General features: G+C 42.3%; 1 protein-coding gene across 1 annotated transcript in view; it reads left to right on the plus strand.

Moving 5' to 3' along the window:
* The window catches only part of LOC136856751 (dynein intermediate chain 3, ciliary-like), a 128,823-nt gene that overhangs the window by 85,181 nt on the left and 26,656 nt on the right, over positions 1-16,986 (plus strand). The window lies entirely within an intron of this gene.

Below are 16,986 nucleotides of genomic sequence, written 5' to 3' on the forward strand. Positions count from 1 at the left end.
TAGAAAAGGGCTAGGAAAGGGGAAGGAAGCGGCTGTGGCTTTAATTAGGTATAGCCCCAGCATTTGCCTGGTGTAAAAATAGGAAACTACGGGAAACCATCTTCAAGGCTGCCGACAGTGTGGTTCGAACCCACTATGTCCCGGTTGTAAGCTCACAGCCAGTGGCGTATCCTGGAATCTCCACTGAGGCATGCAACTAGTAACCATGCAGTTAACACAACGTATTAAGTAAATTTCAATTCTACTCACCCTAATTACATGTAGGTGAACTCGAGCCAAACAGTTTTACTGTAAGTTTCTGGATTGAACGTGCGTACACAATTCTTGTTTTCCGTTTTTAAATTTACGAGGGTCCGCCTCTGTGGTGTAGTGGTTAGTGTAATTAGCTGCCACCCCCGGAGGCCCGGGTTCGATTCCCGGCTCTGCCACGAAATTTGAAAAGTGGTACGAGGGTTGGAACGGAGACCACTCAGCCTCGGGAGGTCAACTGAGTAGAGGTGGGTTCGATTCCCACCTCAGCCATCCTCGAAGTGGTTTTCCGTGGTTTCCCACTTCTCCTCCAGGCAAATGCCGGAATGGTACCTAACTTCAGGCCACGGCCGCTTCCTTCCCTTCCAATCCGCAAGGCCCCTGTTCAGCATAGCAGGTGAGGCGAGGTACTGGTCATCCTCCCCAGTTGTATCCCCGACCCAGAGTCTGAAGCTCCAGTACACTGCCCTTGAGGAGGTAGAGGAGGTATCCCTCACTGAGTCCGAGGGAAAAGCCAACCCTGGATGGTAAGCAGATTAAGAAGAAGAAGAAGAGGAAGAAATTTACGAGGGAAGGTTGAGGTCTCCCGGCTTTAACCATTTGAATCTTTTCATCAAACGAACGGCCAGTAAATGGCTTTTCAAACTGATTTACAATTATATCCGTTTTAGACTCATCCATCGTTAATACCACATCTGCGCAAGATATAATAAAACACCGAAAATACAATGAATTAACTCACTAGTTAGCCACAACTCAAGCACTGGAGGTAAGTCACCCCAGTGGCATTGGTCAGTTTCGTCACGTTGGGTTCTCGCTGGGGGGTAATCTGTGGGTCCCGTTCGCTGTAAAGATGCCGACTTTCTCCAAATTGCTAACAGATGGATATAGGGTGACAAATTCTGACCAAGTTTCAATTGCAGCGACATCGTTCGGAGGGTTTCAGAACTACGTCTGCCACCGAATGCAATTTTAAGATTGAATGCCTTTCTTCCTGAACTCGTCCATTCGCTGTCTCTTTCTTCCTAGAGTGGTGTAGACGGCGAGACTACACCAGCACCACACGCAGTCAAGCAACGGAACCAGTACAGTTGCGCGGACATTTTGAACTTCTGAGAGATGAAATCGTTAATATTCGACTTGAAACAACCTAAAATCGTACATCAGACAGTTCTTTGTGTTATCATAACGCATACAATGAATGCCTTGCATTCAAGGAGAATACGCCCCTGCTCACAGCTGCATGCCCCTAACCGCACAACCAACTCGCCCGATACAGTAACATTTTGTCAGGCTACAATCGTAATACCTGTTATGTGAAAATGGGTAAAAATGAATCCTGTCAACCAGTACTTTGAATATCAGTGAACATCAAACCCACCCAGATGCATAATAAACAACTGCCTGCATGTTGTGAAGTCATGTACATTATTTAATAATAATAATAATAATAATAATAATAATAATAATAATAATAATAATAATAATAATAATAATAATAATAATAATAATAACAATAATAATAATAATAATAATAATAATAATAATAATGAAAAACCACAGACACTATCAGATAAAGGAGGTTGAAATTCTATGGTCACATTCTCGGAATGAACAATAATAGACTGACTGAAATAATTCTAAATCTCCCTCGCACTGAAAGTCATGAACAGCTGGCTAAATGAAATAGAACCAGAACTTCAGGAAATCAAGTTTGCTTTACGTCGCAGCGATGCAGATTGGTCTTTTGGCGACGATGGGATAGGAACAGCCCCAGCATTTGCCTGGTGTGAACAATGGGGAAACCACGGAAAACCATCTTCAAGGCTGCCAACAGTGGGGTTCGAACCCCTGATCTCCAGAATGCAAGTTGTTAGCTACGTGACACAAATTGCACAGCCACTTGCTCAGTCTTCTCCTTATGATGATGATGATGATGATGATGATGATGATGATGATGACGACGATGATGATGGGTATTACCTTGATTTTTTCTTGCTAAAAGCCAACTGTAGATTGCAGCCCTACAAATTATGATTACCAGTTTTCAGATGATGTTCACATAAACATGATAAAGATGTCATCTTTGTACCATTTTGTGGGGAACGGTAGAATACATTTGCGGTATCCTCTGCCTGTCTGAAGAGTGGACTAAAAGGGGCCTCAGGGGCTCTTAGCTTGTGAGCGTGGGTTGGCGACATGGGCCCTTCGCTGAGTGCTGACATTTCTTCCACTTACTTGTGCCAGGCTCCTGACTTTTCTATTCTATCCGACCTCCCTTGGTCAACTCTTGTTCTTTTCCGATCCCAACGGTATTAGAGCATGTAAGTATTGAACTTCATTGTTAGGCCCTTATTGATGGATATGACTTCCTTTTCTTACTAAACCACCTAACCAATATATAATTTTTCACTGAATAGTAATTTACTAGTTTTGGTCGATATGATAGCCATCCTCAACTATTCACAACAAGACACTCTTAGGTAAGGGCAGAGTAACATTCTAAATATCGTAATAAAACAAGTTGAATGGGGTTAACTCCCAAGAAGCTAGGACCATAGATGATCGCAAAAGCACATAATATATGCACATTCAAAATGTTCATTACAGTCTGTATCTAATACTTAACTCCTGATCAGATAAAATGACTGTCTAATGCAGTTGGACCCCAGTAAGTTAGAGAATATAAATGATCATCAAAAACACAAACGTTAGTTGTATGAACAGTTTATAAAAAAGTATTCTGTATAATCTATATCCAAAACTTAACACTTAATCAGATAAAAGGTTACATTAATACTCTTGTCCGTCAGTACTCTAAAAACAGTGAGGATTTAAAAAACTTGAGTCTGTCGTCTTAGTGATGTATTGTCTCTTAACACTTAATCGGATAAAAGGTGACATTAATACCCTTGTCTGTTAGTATTCTAAAAGAGTGATTGGTGCTGATTGATGCTTCTTGGTTAAAGGAGCCTAACATCTAGGTAATCGGCCCCTAATGGTACGAAATGAGACGAAATCACAATTTAAAAACCCAAAATCCTCCACTGACCACAATTCAAAATGTGAGGACGAAGAATGAATGGATGGATATGAATTTAAAACAATCAGTGAATCCGACTCACAATGTCTCACATTCACAGAAACGGACGTGAAACAATAGTATTACTGACCAAGGGACTGCTTCTATAGCACGATACTGAATCGATGATGCTTGTAGACGAAAGGAGTCCAAAATCCAAGTCTTCGGCTCTTCATAATGGTACTTATCGCTAGAAAAGTAGAAACACGGCATTTGTCATATTGCTGTACTAATCAAGAGTAGCGTATACTCGCGGCATTCCGCACATTATGGTACTACTCACAGGTAATGAAATTCGCACATGTACACTGACTGACAGAGCAAATGCAACACCAAGGAGGAGTGGTTCGAAAGGGATGAAAGTTGGGGAAAAAACAGAGACGGCACGGACGAATAATTGATGTTTATTTCAAACCGATATGCAGGTTACACAATGCGCACGGCATCGACTCAGTAGGATGTAGGACCACCGCGAGCGGCGATGCACGCAGAAACACGTCACGTCGAGGTACAGAGTCAATAAGAGTGCGGATGGTGTCCTGAGGGATGGTTCTCCATTCTCTGTCAACCATTTGCCAGAGTTGGTCGTCCGTACGAGGCTGGGGCAGAGTTTGCAAACGGCGTCCAATGAGATCCCACACGTGTTCGATTGGTGAGAGATCCGGAGAGTACGCTGGCCACGGAAGCATCTGTACAGCTCGTAGAGCCTGTTGGGAGATGCGAGCAGTGTGTGGGCGGGCATTATCCTGCTGAAACAGAGCATTGGGCAGCCCCTGAAGGTACGGGAGTGCCACCGGCCGCAGCACATGCTGCACGTAGCGGTGGGCATTTAACGTGCCTTGAATACGCACTAGAGGTGACGTAGAATCATACGCAATAGCGCTCCAAACCATGATGCCGCGTTGTCTAGCGGTAGGGCGCTCCACAGTTACGGCCGAATTTGACCTTTCTCCACGCCGACGCCAGACGCGTCTGCGGTGACTATCACTGACAGAACAGAAGCGTGACTCATCGAAGAACACGACGTTCCGCCATTCCCTCATCCAAGTCGCTCTAGCCCGGCACCATGCCAGGAGTGCACGTCTATGCTGTGGAGTCAATGGTAGTCTTCTGAGCGGACGCCGGGAGTGCAGGCCTCCTTCAACCAATCGACGGGAAATTGTTCTGGTCGATATTGGAACAGCCAGGGTGTCTTGCACATGCTGAAGAATCGCGCTTGACGTGGCGTGCGGGGCTGCCACCCCCTGGCGGCGGATGCGCCGATCCTCGCGTGCTGACGTCACTCGGGCTGCGCCTGGACCCCTCGCACGTGCCACACATGTCCCTGCGCCAACCATCTTCGCCACAGGCGCTGCACCGTGGACACATCCCTATGGGTATCGGCTGCGATTTGACGAAGCGACCAACCTGCCCTTCTCAGCCCGATCACCATACCCCTCGTAAAGTCGTCTGTCTGCTGGAAATGCCTCCGTTGACGGCGGCCTGGCATTCTTAGCTACACACGTGTCCTGTGGCACACGACAACACGTTCTACAATGACTGTCGGCTGAGAAATCACGGTACGAAGTGGGCCATTCGCCAACGCCGTGTCCCATTTATCGTTCGCTACGTGCGCAGCACAGCGGCGCATTTCACATCATGAGCATACCTCAGTGACGTCAGTCTACCCTGCAATTGGCATAAAGTTCTGACCACTCCTTCTTGGTGTTGCATTTGCTCTGTCAGTCAGTGTATTACAGACCTACTGTGTTTCGCACATTGCGGCGCCATTGACAGGCAACGCAAATCTATGGTGTTCATCACCTAAGAGTACTAGGTGCTATCCCGTGGTGGTACTCATATAGTGGGTACTAATCATAGGCAAGCCAGAACCATGGGTTCCGTTATCCCATGGTGTCGCTCATATAGTGCTACTAATCACAGGTACTGTAAAAGCCGTCGCGCTCTCGTTTGCTATAATCACAAACCTATGTCGTACCTAACATAGTGGCACTACGCGCAAGGAAAAGCGACCCATGGTGTTCCCCGCGTGGTGGTCTTAATCGCAAGGAGTTTCGTGGTTCTCATATAATCATCACTTGGTCGCCCCTTTTAGTTGCCTCTTACGACAGGCAGGGGATACCGTGGGTGTATTCTTCGTCTGCGTCCCCCCACCCAGAGGGGGTTGTGTGTTTGGTCCGCGAGAGGTATTTTATTTCCCTCAAGTCCTCCGGCAAGCTAGTTTAGGACCCCCTATCCACCACCTGGGACGCGCCACGTGGGAGTATCACCTCTCCTCCTGCTATGCCAGCGTAGTAGGTTCGTGGAAAAAGAGTGAGGATTTGAAAAAACTTGAGTATGCCGTCTTAGTGATGTTTCGTCTCTTTTGGACTACTGTTTATATGTCTTTGATTAGGATTGATTATATCACCGTACGCCTGTTTTTGAAGTGTTGCAAACAAACCTTAGCCCCATTTTACTTAATTGTGATAGCAAAATTACCCTTTTACCAGTTTTTACTATACATATTTTTATTACAGACTCTGACCTGAGCATTTGGTCAATATGTGCACATTTGACTGCACAAACAAAAAAGCTTTTTTAATACAATCTTTCTCACCAGTTGGTGACAGACAACATTAGCATTAGAATATAGGACTGTTTGTGAAGCTCAAGCAAAAATTTTAGACGTGATTTGTACCATTTTAATCTGTTATTGTCACATTTTACTATTAGGATTGAGAACAGCTCATAAAACTTAGAGTAGTATCTTAATCGATGTATATGCTATTTTGATTTTTGAAAACAATTCGAAGACGTTACCACTGGCTTACTAGGCCTACCCATAGATCTTCGCGTCGATACTTTGTTATGCACTAGATGGTCGGTGCCTGACACGCATTTCCTCATGTTAGTTAAGTATATGGTTCACCCACCAATACTCGTGAGGCTGATTCCAGTGATTGCCCACTGGGCGATGGAGTCGCCACATTTTTCAAATATAATACCGAAGTTGACAAAGTCTTCGAGCAGGTCTCACAGGTATGGCGGCCAATATGGCTCCGATGAAAGACAGATATGTCCGAAGAACAATGTAAGAATTGAGACTATTTTGACCCTGACTGGAAAAACTGAAGAACTTATCGATATTATGAAGAGGAAAAATCTATCCATATTGGGAATGAGTGAAACAAAATGGAGAAAGGCAGGTAGCAAGATTCTCAGAGATGGCTACAAATTAGTATGGAGTGGATGCGAGGAAGAGGCCAGAAATAATGTAGCTTTTCTGATAACCAAAGACATGGACGCCATTACTGAAATATCCTATTAGAATGATAGGATCATTAAATTATCTACGGAGCTGGAGGACACAAATTACACGGTAATGCAGGTATATGCACCACAGGTTGGATGTAGTGCTCAAGAGAATGAACAATTCTGTCAAGATCTAGAAGACATAATTGATCAAGAAAACGTCATCATCATTGGGGACTTAAATGCACAAGTTGGGACAGACAGACTTGGTTATGAGGGTTTGAGAACAGAAATGCAGAAGGCGAACAACTGCTTGATTTATGCAAAAGAAATGGATTGATCAACAAAAGTACCTTCTTCCAAAAACAAGACAGCCACAAGATAACAAGATATAGCTGGGATGGAAAACATAAGTCTCTCGTCGACTATATCAGCACCAACATAGGGGGAGGGAAATGTGTACCTGATGTCAAAGTTATCCCCAGTGATAGTATGGACAGTGATCATAGATTATTTATTGCAGATCTAAATCATGTGGCTAACACAACCCTGAAGAAAAGAAAAAGAAAACATGAAGTGGAGGCTTGGAAATTAGAAGAAGCCAAGCTTAAGGAAGAATATAAAATAAGAATACAGAGACACTTACCAAAAGGGGAAATGAATACAGTAGAAGAAGAATGGAAAAAAATTTAAGATACTTTGGTGGGTGAAGCTAAATACCTATATGGAGTAACAGGATCGACCATCAAAGAAAAAGAGACACCTTGGTGGAATAACAGAGTCAGATTGGCTATAAAAGAGAGGAATTGGGCAAAATAGATGCTAGACAAAGAAAAGCAAAAAGATGCACAAGATCCAGGTAGCCGAGAAATGACTTAACTACAGGAACTCTACAGGGCATAAAAACTTACAGCTACGAGGATAGTAAGAGAAGAGAAAGAGAAAAAATGGAATGAGTTTGTGGAAAAGTTCGAAGAGGACAGCAGAGGAAACAAGAAACATCTTTACAGAGTAATTAAAAACAAGCGAAATAACCTAGATGACATCAAGGTAATAGAGCAGGACAATGGATCAGTAGTACGAGAGGAAGATGGAATCAGGAGAGAATTCAAGACCTTCTTTGATAAGCTCCTGAATGGAAAAGCATCAAATTAATTCAAAACAGAGAAGAATCTGGAAAAAGTGAAGAGCCCAGTAAAAACATGGAGCCACCAATCACATGGCTGGAGATAGAGAAGAGCCTTAAAAGTATGAAGAAAGGGAAAGCTGCAGGAATAGATGAGTTAAGTGTGGACATGTTGAGACCAGGAGGAGCCCCAGCACTCCAATGTCTATATAGACTCCTAAACGCAGTACCGCAGCAAAATACCATCCAAGACAACCGGGAGAAAAGTATAATTGTACCTATATCAGGAAAGGCAGCAGACGAAAATGTGACATCACTCTACTCTCTCATGGACTAAAATTCTGGAAAAAAATTATAGAGGATAGATTATGAGAAATTGTAGAACTACCTTTAGAAGAGGAACAATATGGCTTTAGGCCTGGAAGATCAACAACAGATCTTACATTTGCTGTGAGGATGCTAAAGGGGAAAAGAGAAGCCTTTATATCTATTGCTCATTGACACTGAAAAGGCCTACGACAGCATACCAAGGGAGCTTATTTGAGAGTGCCTGACAAAGCTCAAATTTCGAGACAGTCTAATTTCAAAAGTAAAGGTGCTTTACGAGAAAACCAGAAGCTGTGTACTAGTCGGTTCTGGACTGTTAGACTGGTGTGAGACATAATGGGGAGTACAACAAGGTAATGCTTTGTCGCCCCTATTATTTATCATTGTAATGGATACCATATTAAAGGCGCTAAAAGAAAAGGGGCAACAAGACTTAAAAGTATTTGCATTTTCATATGATGTAGGAATTTGGCGTAACTCAGAGAAATATGTGGAAGATAGACTGCAGGAGTGGAGTCAGGAGTTTGAGAGATATAGGTTAAACATCAACAAGGCTAAAATGGTGGTTTTGAAGGTACAGAAGGGTGACAATCAGCCAGAAATCATTCTAAATGGCACTAAGCTGGACAGTGTCACAGAATTTAAGTACTTGGGTAGTATAATGTCCAAGGATAACTTAGCTAAATATGAAGTAAACAGTCGAATCAGCAAAGCAATACATTTTTACCTCCAAGTAAGACAGCTACTATGGGATAAACAAGTACCACTCAAAAGGGAGATGACACTATATAAATCATACTACACCCTATCCTCACATACAGCCTGGAAAGCGCTACATTAACAAGAAAGGACAACTCGAAATTCCAAGCAGCAGAAATATTCCTATGCACAATGATCCAGAAGACCAGGAGGGATGAAATTAGGAATGAAAAAGTCAGAGAAGATGTAGGACTAGAAGACTCCTTACTCCGGAAGGTCCAAAATGCAAGACTGAAGTGGTTTGGTCATGTGAAAAGAATGAGTGCCAACAGGTCTGCAAGAAAGGAGTATGAAAGAGAAATAAGGGTAAAGAGACCAGCGGGGAGACCTAGAGAAAATGTACGGACTCAGTGAAGAAGGATGTAGAGGAGAGATGTCAGGATTGGAAACGGATTGTGAACGAAGAATGGTTCATGGACCGAACAAAATAGAAGGGGCTCGTATACCACACCTGGGAAACTGGAGTTGGTCACCGATGATGATGATATATCTGCTATTTTGACAATTGATGTTAATGATATGTTCAGCAGCTGAAGATGATCCCCAGTTGAATCAAAACTGGTCCTGCTCAGACCGGTGGTATTTGATGGTGCTCAAATACGTCAACTGAGTCACGAGCGAGACAGCGGAAAGTGCGGACGTATGAGTGATCTGAGGTTGCAAGATGGGAGTAACGCTACAGCAATACAGGCTAAGAATTGGAAGATGGCTTGGTGCAAGGTGGTATTGGAGGAAAGGTGGAGCAGAGGGAGGGAGAGAAATTAGTGGTTCTAAAGGACTGTTGAAAATTATGCTGTGTGTGACGGTTATTGCGACGTTGATGGTGGTAGGAGGTATAGAAAGGAACCTAGGTCCAAATCAGGGACCATTTGGTTGGGAGCAATTTGAAGAGATCAAGAGAGTGATGAAGGAAGCGATCATAGGAGAAGAAATAAAGGAAATGATGCAGGAACACCTGGCAACCCAAATGAAGGAGATGAAGGACTTTAACATTTTTATAAAAGAAGAAATTGGAGGGGTAAATGACAAGTTAGTGGAGATAGAAGATAAGGTAGGGAGTTTGAAAATGAAGGTGTTGGTACTGGAAGAGGAATTGACAGCAATGAAGAGAGAAGTGAAGCTAGCGAGGAACGAATCAGCAAGAAAAAATATATGTGTGTATCGTGTACCAGAGGAAGGATTAGAATCAAAAGTGGAGTTATTATTGAAAGTGGTGGACATAGTTTCGAATAAAATGAAGATGAACATCTCTGAAGTGGATACAGATGATATATATAGAGTAGGAAGGTACAAGGGTCATAAGCCGGTGAAGGTAGAATTAATTTCAACCCTGATGGCCGATATAATTGTGAGGAATGCCGGAAATCTGAAAGGACAGCATGGGTGTACGTGGGAATACTGAAGGATGACATCACAGAAGAAGATCTGAAAGAACATCTCTCAAACAACGGTATCACTAAAGTAATTTAATGCGAACAATTACCCACACGAGGATCAAACAAAGCGTTTAAAATAGGCATACCTATGAAAGAACGGGAAATAGTCTTTGAACCAGAATTCTGGCCAAATGGAGTAACCTACCGCACTTATCGATTTCGTAAGCAATAAAGACGAGACTCCGAGAGAATTCGAGAAGACGACAGGCAAGACATTGGACATACTACTTTGGAATGTGGAAGGGTTAATACAGCACCAGATGATATTTGGATAGGACAAGATGTAATAATAGCTACAGAAACTTTTTTGACGGAGCCTTTTGGCATCACAGGATACTGCACAGCACACTCTTATGCTAAACCAAAAGCTTTATGCAGACCGGAGGGAGGTGTATCCCTTATGTTCGAACAATATATATTTGAAAGCTGAGATAGAGAAAGACGACAGTATGCGGTCCGAGATCTTAAAACCGCATATGTGGTGGGCTAGAGCGCAGGGACTGCGAGCTAAGATAGTAGGGAGGTGGTTGGTGACTTCAGGCAGAAATTGGACCCGATCGTGGACACAGGAGGAACTGCTGAGGATGAAAAAATGTGAGGAGGAAATGAGTTGCAGAAACCGAGAGCAGGTGTCATCAGTGGGGAGAAGGAAGAGAGAAGACAGGACTGTGGTGTCGGCGGTCAGGTGGTCGGGATTGCAGAGACCTTGGTGAGGCAGAACAACGCAGGAAGGAGTGAATCAACAAATATGACACTAGATAGGTAGTGAAGAGGTGATGGGAGGAAAAGGGAGTCAGGGTAGTGACTCGACCTCCCCGAATAAGAGAAATGTAGAAAGAAATTTGGAGAGAAATCAGGCGTTGAATAAGGGGAGATTGTTATGTTTAAAAGATCTTTGGGGAGGGGAAAAAGGCTTTGGCACGGAAAAGGGGAAAGAGGGGGAGAAGAAGGGAGGGAAATGGAAAGGGATGGGGAGGAGCCACAAGGAAGAATTATGAAAAGTAAGGGGGGAAGTTGTGAAACGCAGAAGCATAGAGATGGAGGGGAGTAAATAACTAGAGATGTTGATAGGGGTGCTGAATATTGAGGGGTTGATGGAGAAGTTAGGAAATAGGGAAATTGTGGATTTAGTGGAAAATTTTGAGATAATTTATCTAGTGGAGACGTGGTTAGGGTAAGGGGCTGAAATTACATGGGACGGTTATAGACTAGTTAACGCGTTAAGGAAAATAATAGGGAAGAGGGGCAGAAACCCAGGAGGCATAGTAGTTCTAATAAGAAATGAGATATATGAATGGGTGGAGATGTTACAGAGTAGGGTGGACGGGATAGTGTGGCTGAGAGTTAAAATGGGGAAGGGGGCATCTGAAGCAATTTGTCCAGCCTTGCTTTATAACCATCCGAGCGATTCAGTTTATGCAAATAAACATTTCTTTGGCGAACTGATTGAAGAAATAAACACAGTTAGAGGGCCTTGTAGACGATGGGGTGATTTTATTGGGGGACTGGATGCGAGAGTGAGCAATAGAGTACCGGTGTACGGGAAAGAAGTAAAAGTAGGCGGGGGCTGCAAAGAAAGTGTAAGGATAATGGTGTAATAGTTATGGAGAAAGGTTATTAGAGTTATGTGCTATAGAACATTTATTTATTTTAAATTGGTAGATGAAGGGGGATAGTGTGGGAGATTTGACATATATTACAACAAATGGAGGGAGTGTAGTTGATATAGGAATAAGCTCAGAGATAGCGTTAAGGAGAATAATAAGTTTTGAGGTGTTAGAATATGGGTTATCAAAATAAAATTGAGAACTTTGGTTGCTGATGAGAAGGGCAAGCTGGAGGAAAGTAGGGAGGTATATAAAAATGGAGGATGGAAGTATGTCAGGGATGATAATGGGAAAGAGAAATTGAGACGGGATTTGAAAGAGGAGGGAGAAATATTAAAGGTAGGAATTGAAAGGGCGGCAGAAGGGAATGACATGGATAGGATGTTAGAATGAATAGAACTCCCTGTATGGAGGGTGGGGAAGAAAGTAAGGAGAAGGGTAGAGGGAAAAAATAACAAAATGAATGGATGGTTTGATGAAGACTGCAAGAGAAAATGAGATGTTTTAATGAGAGCCCTAGCGGAGTTTATGAAGGAGGGGAAGCAAGGAAAAGGAAGGAATATTGTAAATTGACAAGGGAATACAAGGAGTATTGAATGAGAAAAAAAGAGGATGGAAGGAGGCGGAAGCTGAAAAAATAAATTGATATTGTAGAGAGAAGAAATTTGGGAGGATATGGGTGTCTATAAACAAGATTAGAATAATGAAACCGGTGGGGAAGGGGGATAAAATAGGAGAAAACGATTGGGTTAGGCAATTATAAGACTTTTAGAAGGAGAGCGGAATTTTGGTACAGAAATAGACAAGTCATATGTAGGAAGGGAATTGGAAGTAGAAATTCAAATATTGGATGAAGGGAGAACAAGGCAAGACGTAATGAGAATATTATAAAATGCCAGACCCAAGGCGAGGTGTGAACGTTATTTCCAATAGTGTGTGGAAGGAGGTTGGGGCAAATGAACCGATGTTGAGGGAGATTGTAAAATTTTTAATAGGTTGCTGGAATCAGGGAAATTTCCGAGGGAATGGAGGAAGGCGGCATTATGCCCAATTTATAAAAATAAAGGGCTAGTAGCGATCCTAACAACTATAGAAGAATTACACTCCTAGACGCGTTATCGAAGGAGTACACAGGGGTTTTGGCGAATAGGATAACAAATTGGGCAGAACAGTATGGGAGGATATCTGAGTTTCGAAATGGATTTAGGAAAGGAAGGAACACAGTCGATAATGTTTGTATTCTGGAATCCTTGATTACAAAGTATGTGAGGATAGCAGGGCGTAAATTACCGTATATGTAGCAGCGATTGACTTAGAAAAAGCCTTCGATACTGTCAGTAGGGAGGCGCTATCTATGAGATTAAGGGAGGTTGGAATGTCGAAGAAAATGTGGGGGCAATAGAAACAATTTATGAGGAAGTGTTTGTGAGTGGATGGATGAGTAAGTGTTTTGAATCGAAGAGCGGGGTGAGACAAGGGTGTAAGCTATCCCCGATATTACTTATATTATTTATAAATAATATTTTAGAGGGCCATGGAGGAGAGAGATGGCAATGTCCTTATCTAGGGAAAATGGAGGTTCCGGGGTTGTTATTGGCGGATGACCTATTGATTTTGGCCTTGACGACAAGTGGGTTGCAAAAAGGGTTGGACAAGGTAGTTGAGTATAGCAGGAAGTGGTCTCTCAGAGTAAATGTAAGAAATACTCAGGAAAAGGGGTGGGAGAAAGAATAAGGAAGTATGGAGGCTAGATCAGGAAGAAATTAGACCAGGGAGAAAATTGAGTATCTAGGTGTAATAGTAAGAATGGTTCTTGGAAATTACAGTGCAGGAGGGCTAAATTGAAAGGAAGATGAGCGCTTGCGGCGGTGGGGGTATTAGAAAAGAAATTTCCAGTTGTTAAATACAAACTTCAGAATTCAGAACTGTACAGTCAATGCCAGTGCCAGATTAGTCTGTAAAGAATCGATGGAGGTTGAAATAGCTAAGAGGGTGTTCAAGTATTGGATTAGATTGGAGGAAGGGAAGTGTGGGTTATTAGTACAAGAAACGTTTAGTTTTCAGAAAGGTATGCCGAATGAAGGTTACTGGGTGAATAAGTGCAAGAAAAGGTTACAACAGATGGGATTGGGGTATATGGAGATGTGTGTAGGGGGAGGAAGGAATAAATGGGTATGGGAAAGAATAAAGGGAAGACTACTAGATATAGAAAGACAGAGTTTAATAAGGGAATGTAGAGAGAGAGTCTCTTTATCAGTATTAAATAAATTGGTGGAAGTAATAAACCCGAAAACTGAGTTTGAGTGTAGATGGGATAAGAGAGGTTTGTATTGGTGGGTTTTGGGAGTTCCGAGAACAGTGGATGGGTAGGTAGTGAGAATAAGGATAGATGTGTGTTATGTGAAGAGAGGTGGGCGGACCATCATATTTTCAATCAATGTCGAGCTTTGGAGGAGGTAAAGATTAAACTACTAAGTAATAAGGAGGTGGATAAAGTAGGGAAAAGCTATAAGATGACATCTTGGTTATGTAGAGAGTAGGAGAAGGGAACGAATATAGCGAAATTCTTAAATGTGGCTAGAGATAGATTTCTAAAGAAACTGAGGGAATAACAGGTGTTGTTCAGATAAAGTGGTTCATGCTGAGGGGGAAGAGGGAAGGCACTCTGCTCAGAGGAATGGGTATCCGCCCTGAGCAGATGCGGGAAGGGTATCATGGTGGCCATGGCATCAGAAGAGGGGGCTGTAGTGTTAGGGGAAGGAGGAGAGCACCTTGTCCTGTGGAATGGTGATCCGCCCGGGGCAAGTTGTTGGGAAGTAGACCGAAGAGTAGTAGTATGGGAGGGTGTAGTATACGAGAATACGAGAGTAGATGTGTAAATGAAAAGAGCTTGTAACAAGGGAAAGCCTGAGAAAATTAGGTAGGATTTGAGAAAATGAGAGGTCGATTAGGCTCTGAGGGTAGTGTAAATTTAAGAAGCTGTTATATAGTTTAAGTTTATCGTTGATGGCTGAAATGACGTTTGGTTAGAAGCTAGTAAAAAAGGTCGGGAGAAGAATGAGTTAACTAATAGACTTGGAATGGAAACTGTTTGTTTGTGTGTAGGTGAGGTGTGGGAAAAAATTTGGTATGTTGAGGTGTATATGTGTGAGGAGAGGGGATAAAGAAGCTGTATGGAATAGTAATTAAGGTAGATTAAGTGGGGCTGTAGTTAAGGAGAAAATGTTGGCAGTATGGAAACTGTGATAGCATGTTATAGTGTCTATAAAAAAAGAATTAAATTGCTTTAGGTGCGTTGATGAGGGGTGTAAAATGAATGATAGTTGATGTTTATGTCTTAATTTTAATAAGATGGAAAGAACTGAGAAAAGTCTGAGTGAACAATCTGTTTGGGTAAGAAAACGGTTTGATGTGTGTAAATGTGGTGCTGTAGATTGAGAAGACTGTGAACGTGTTGACTTGAAACGGTAAACAATTTGTATGTGTGTAAGTGCGGTGTGGTAGAATAGGAGTTTTGTTCAGGAGTATATGTGTGGAGGAGGTGATGTAAGTGAATTTGTATAGAACAGAAAATTATGAGGGTTGAAGTGGATAGTGTGTAGTACAGTAGTAAGGGTTAGTATAACGAAAATTGTGAAAGTACCTGATGGAGAGTTAAAAAAGATAAACTGTTATATCAATGTGATATATAGCTCGCGGAAAGAGCGCGAGAGAGGAGAGTGAGACGTATCAAGGGAAGAGAGAGGTGTGGGAACCTGACCTGTCCCAAGGAAGTTAGGATTAAGCATGTCTACGTACACATCGGTAGAGTATGGCAGGCCGCGTGATGGGTCGGGTTTCCATCACAGGCGGCCTGTCATGCAAGATAGGGATGGAACACAGTGTCAGCAAGTGTCGGTGAGATATGGTAGCCGTTCTCACGTGGCGAGGCTGGTGGCTGCTTCAATCGTGTTGGTGGGCGTGTGTTCCATACCGGGGCTGGCGCAGTGACCAGTCTTTTTTAGGTTGTGGGTAGGAGTAGGTGATTAGGGTAGTTTGTAGTGCGATGGCATCCTGCATGTGTGCTGGCGATCCGCGCACGTGTGGGATGATACTGAGTAGATGTAAAGGTAGTTAATTTAGTACCGAGCTCGATAGCTGCAGTCGCTTAAGTACGGCCAGTATCCAGTATTCGGGAGATAGTGGATTCTAACCCCACGGTCGGAAGCCCTGAAAATGTTTTTCCGTGCTTTCCCATTTTCACACCAGGCAAATGCTGGGGCTGTACCTTAATTAAGGCCACGGCCGCTTCCTTTCCAGTTCTAGCCCTTTCCTGCCCCATCGTCGCCGTAAGACCTATCTGTGTCGGTGCGACGTAAAGCCAATAGCAAAAAAGAAGTTAATTTAGTTAAGTACTTTTAAGATAGATGTAGTGGCTATTTTTGTTTCGTTCTGTCTTTATTACCTGTAAGCCGATGGTGTATACTAGGGTGGGCAATAAAGATGTGTATCTATTTAAAAAATACGTCAGCCTTGTGTCGATAGATTTACTGGCACATAAAATAACTCCTGTGGTACTAAATTCCGGCACCTCGGCGTCTCCGAAAACTATAAAAGTAGTTAATGGGACGTAAAGCAAATAGCATGATTATAAAATGGTCCTGCAGTTGTACTGTAATGTATTTTTAAATTTAAATACATACACTTGTATTTATGGCAAATATTAATTAGATGGTGACTCCCAACCCTATAATTGTGAATATTCAGATATGTTGAATACCAATGTGAATGAATAAAAATGACAAAATAATTGTGAAGGACAAAAAAGACTTTAAAACAAGAATTAATTTATTTATTTATTTATTTATTTATTTATTTATTTATTTATTTATTTATTTATTTATTTATTTATTTATTTATTTATTTATTTATTTATATAGAATGCCCCAGTGAGCTAGTGGCTCAAGGAAGGACTGCCCTTTACAATCACAGCTTGGCAGCTTTTAGTTTCAGTTAACACATAAGGCATAGGCCTACATAGATAACAAGGAATGTTTTTCAAATATTGATTTACATCATATCATCATTTTACATTTTTTAAATGAGATATTCAAAATAAACTAAACCTAGGTGGAAAAATAGGTACACAGTGGTTATCGATTTATTCTCCAACATACTGTTCAAGGA

This window comes from Anabrus simplex, chromosome 1 (genome assembly GCF_040414725.1).
Source record: "Anabrus simplex isolate iqAnaSimp1 chromosome 1, ASM4041472v1, whole genome shotgun sequence".
Classification (NCBI taxonomy): Eukaryota; Metazoa; Arthropoda; class Insecta; order Orthoptera; family Tettigoniidae; genus Anabrus; species Anabrus simplex.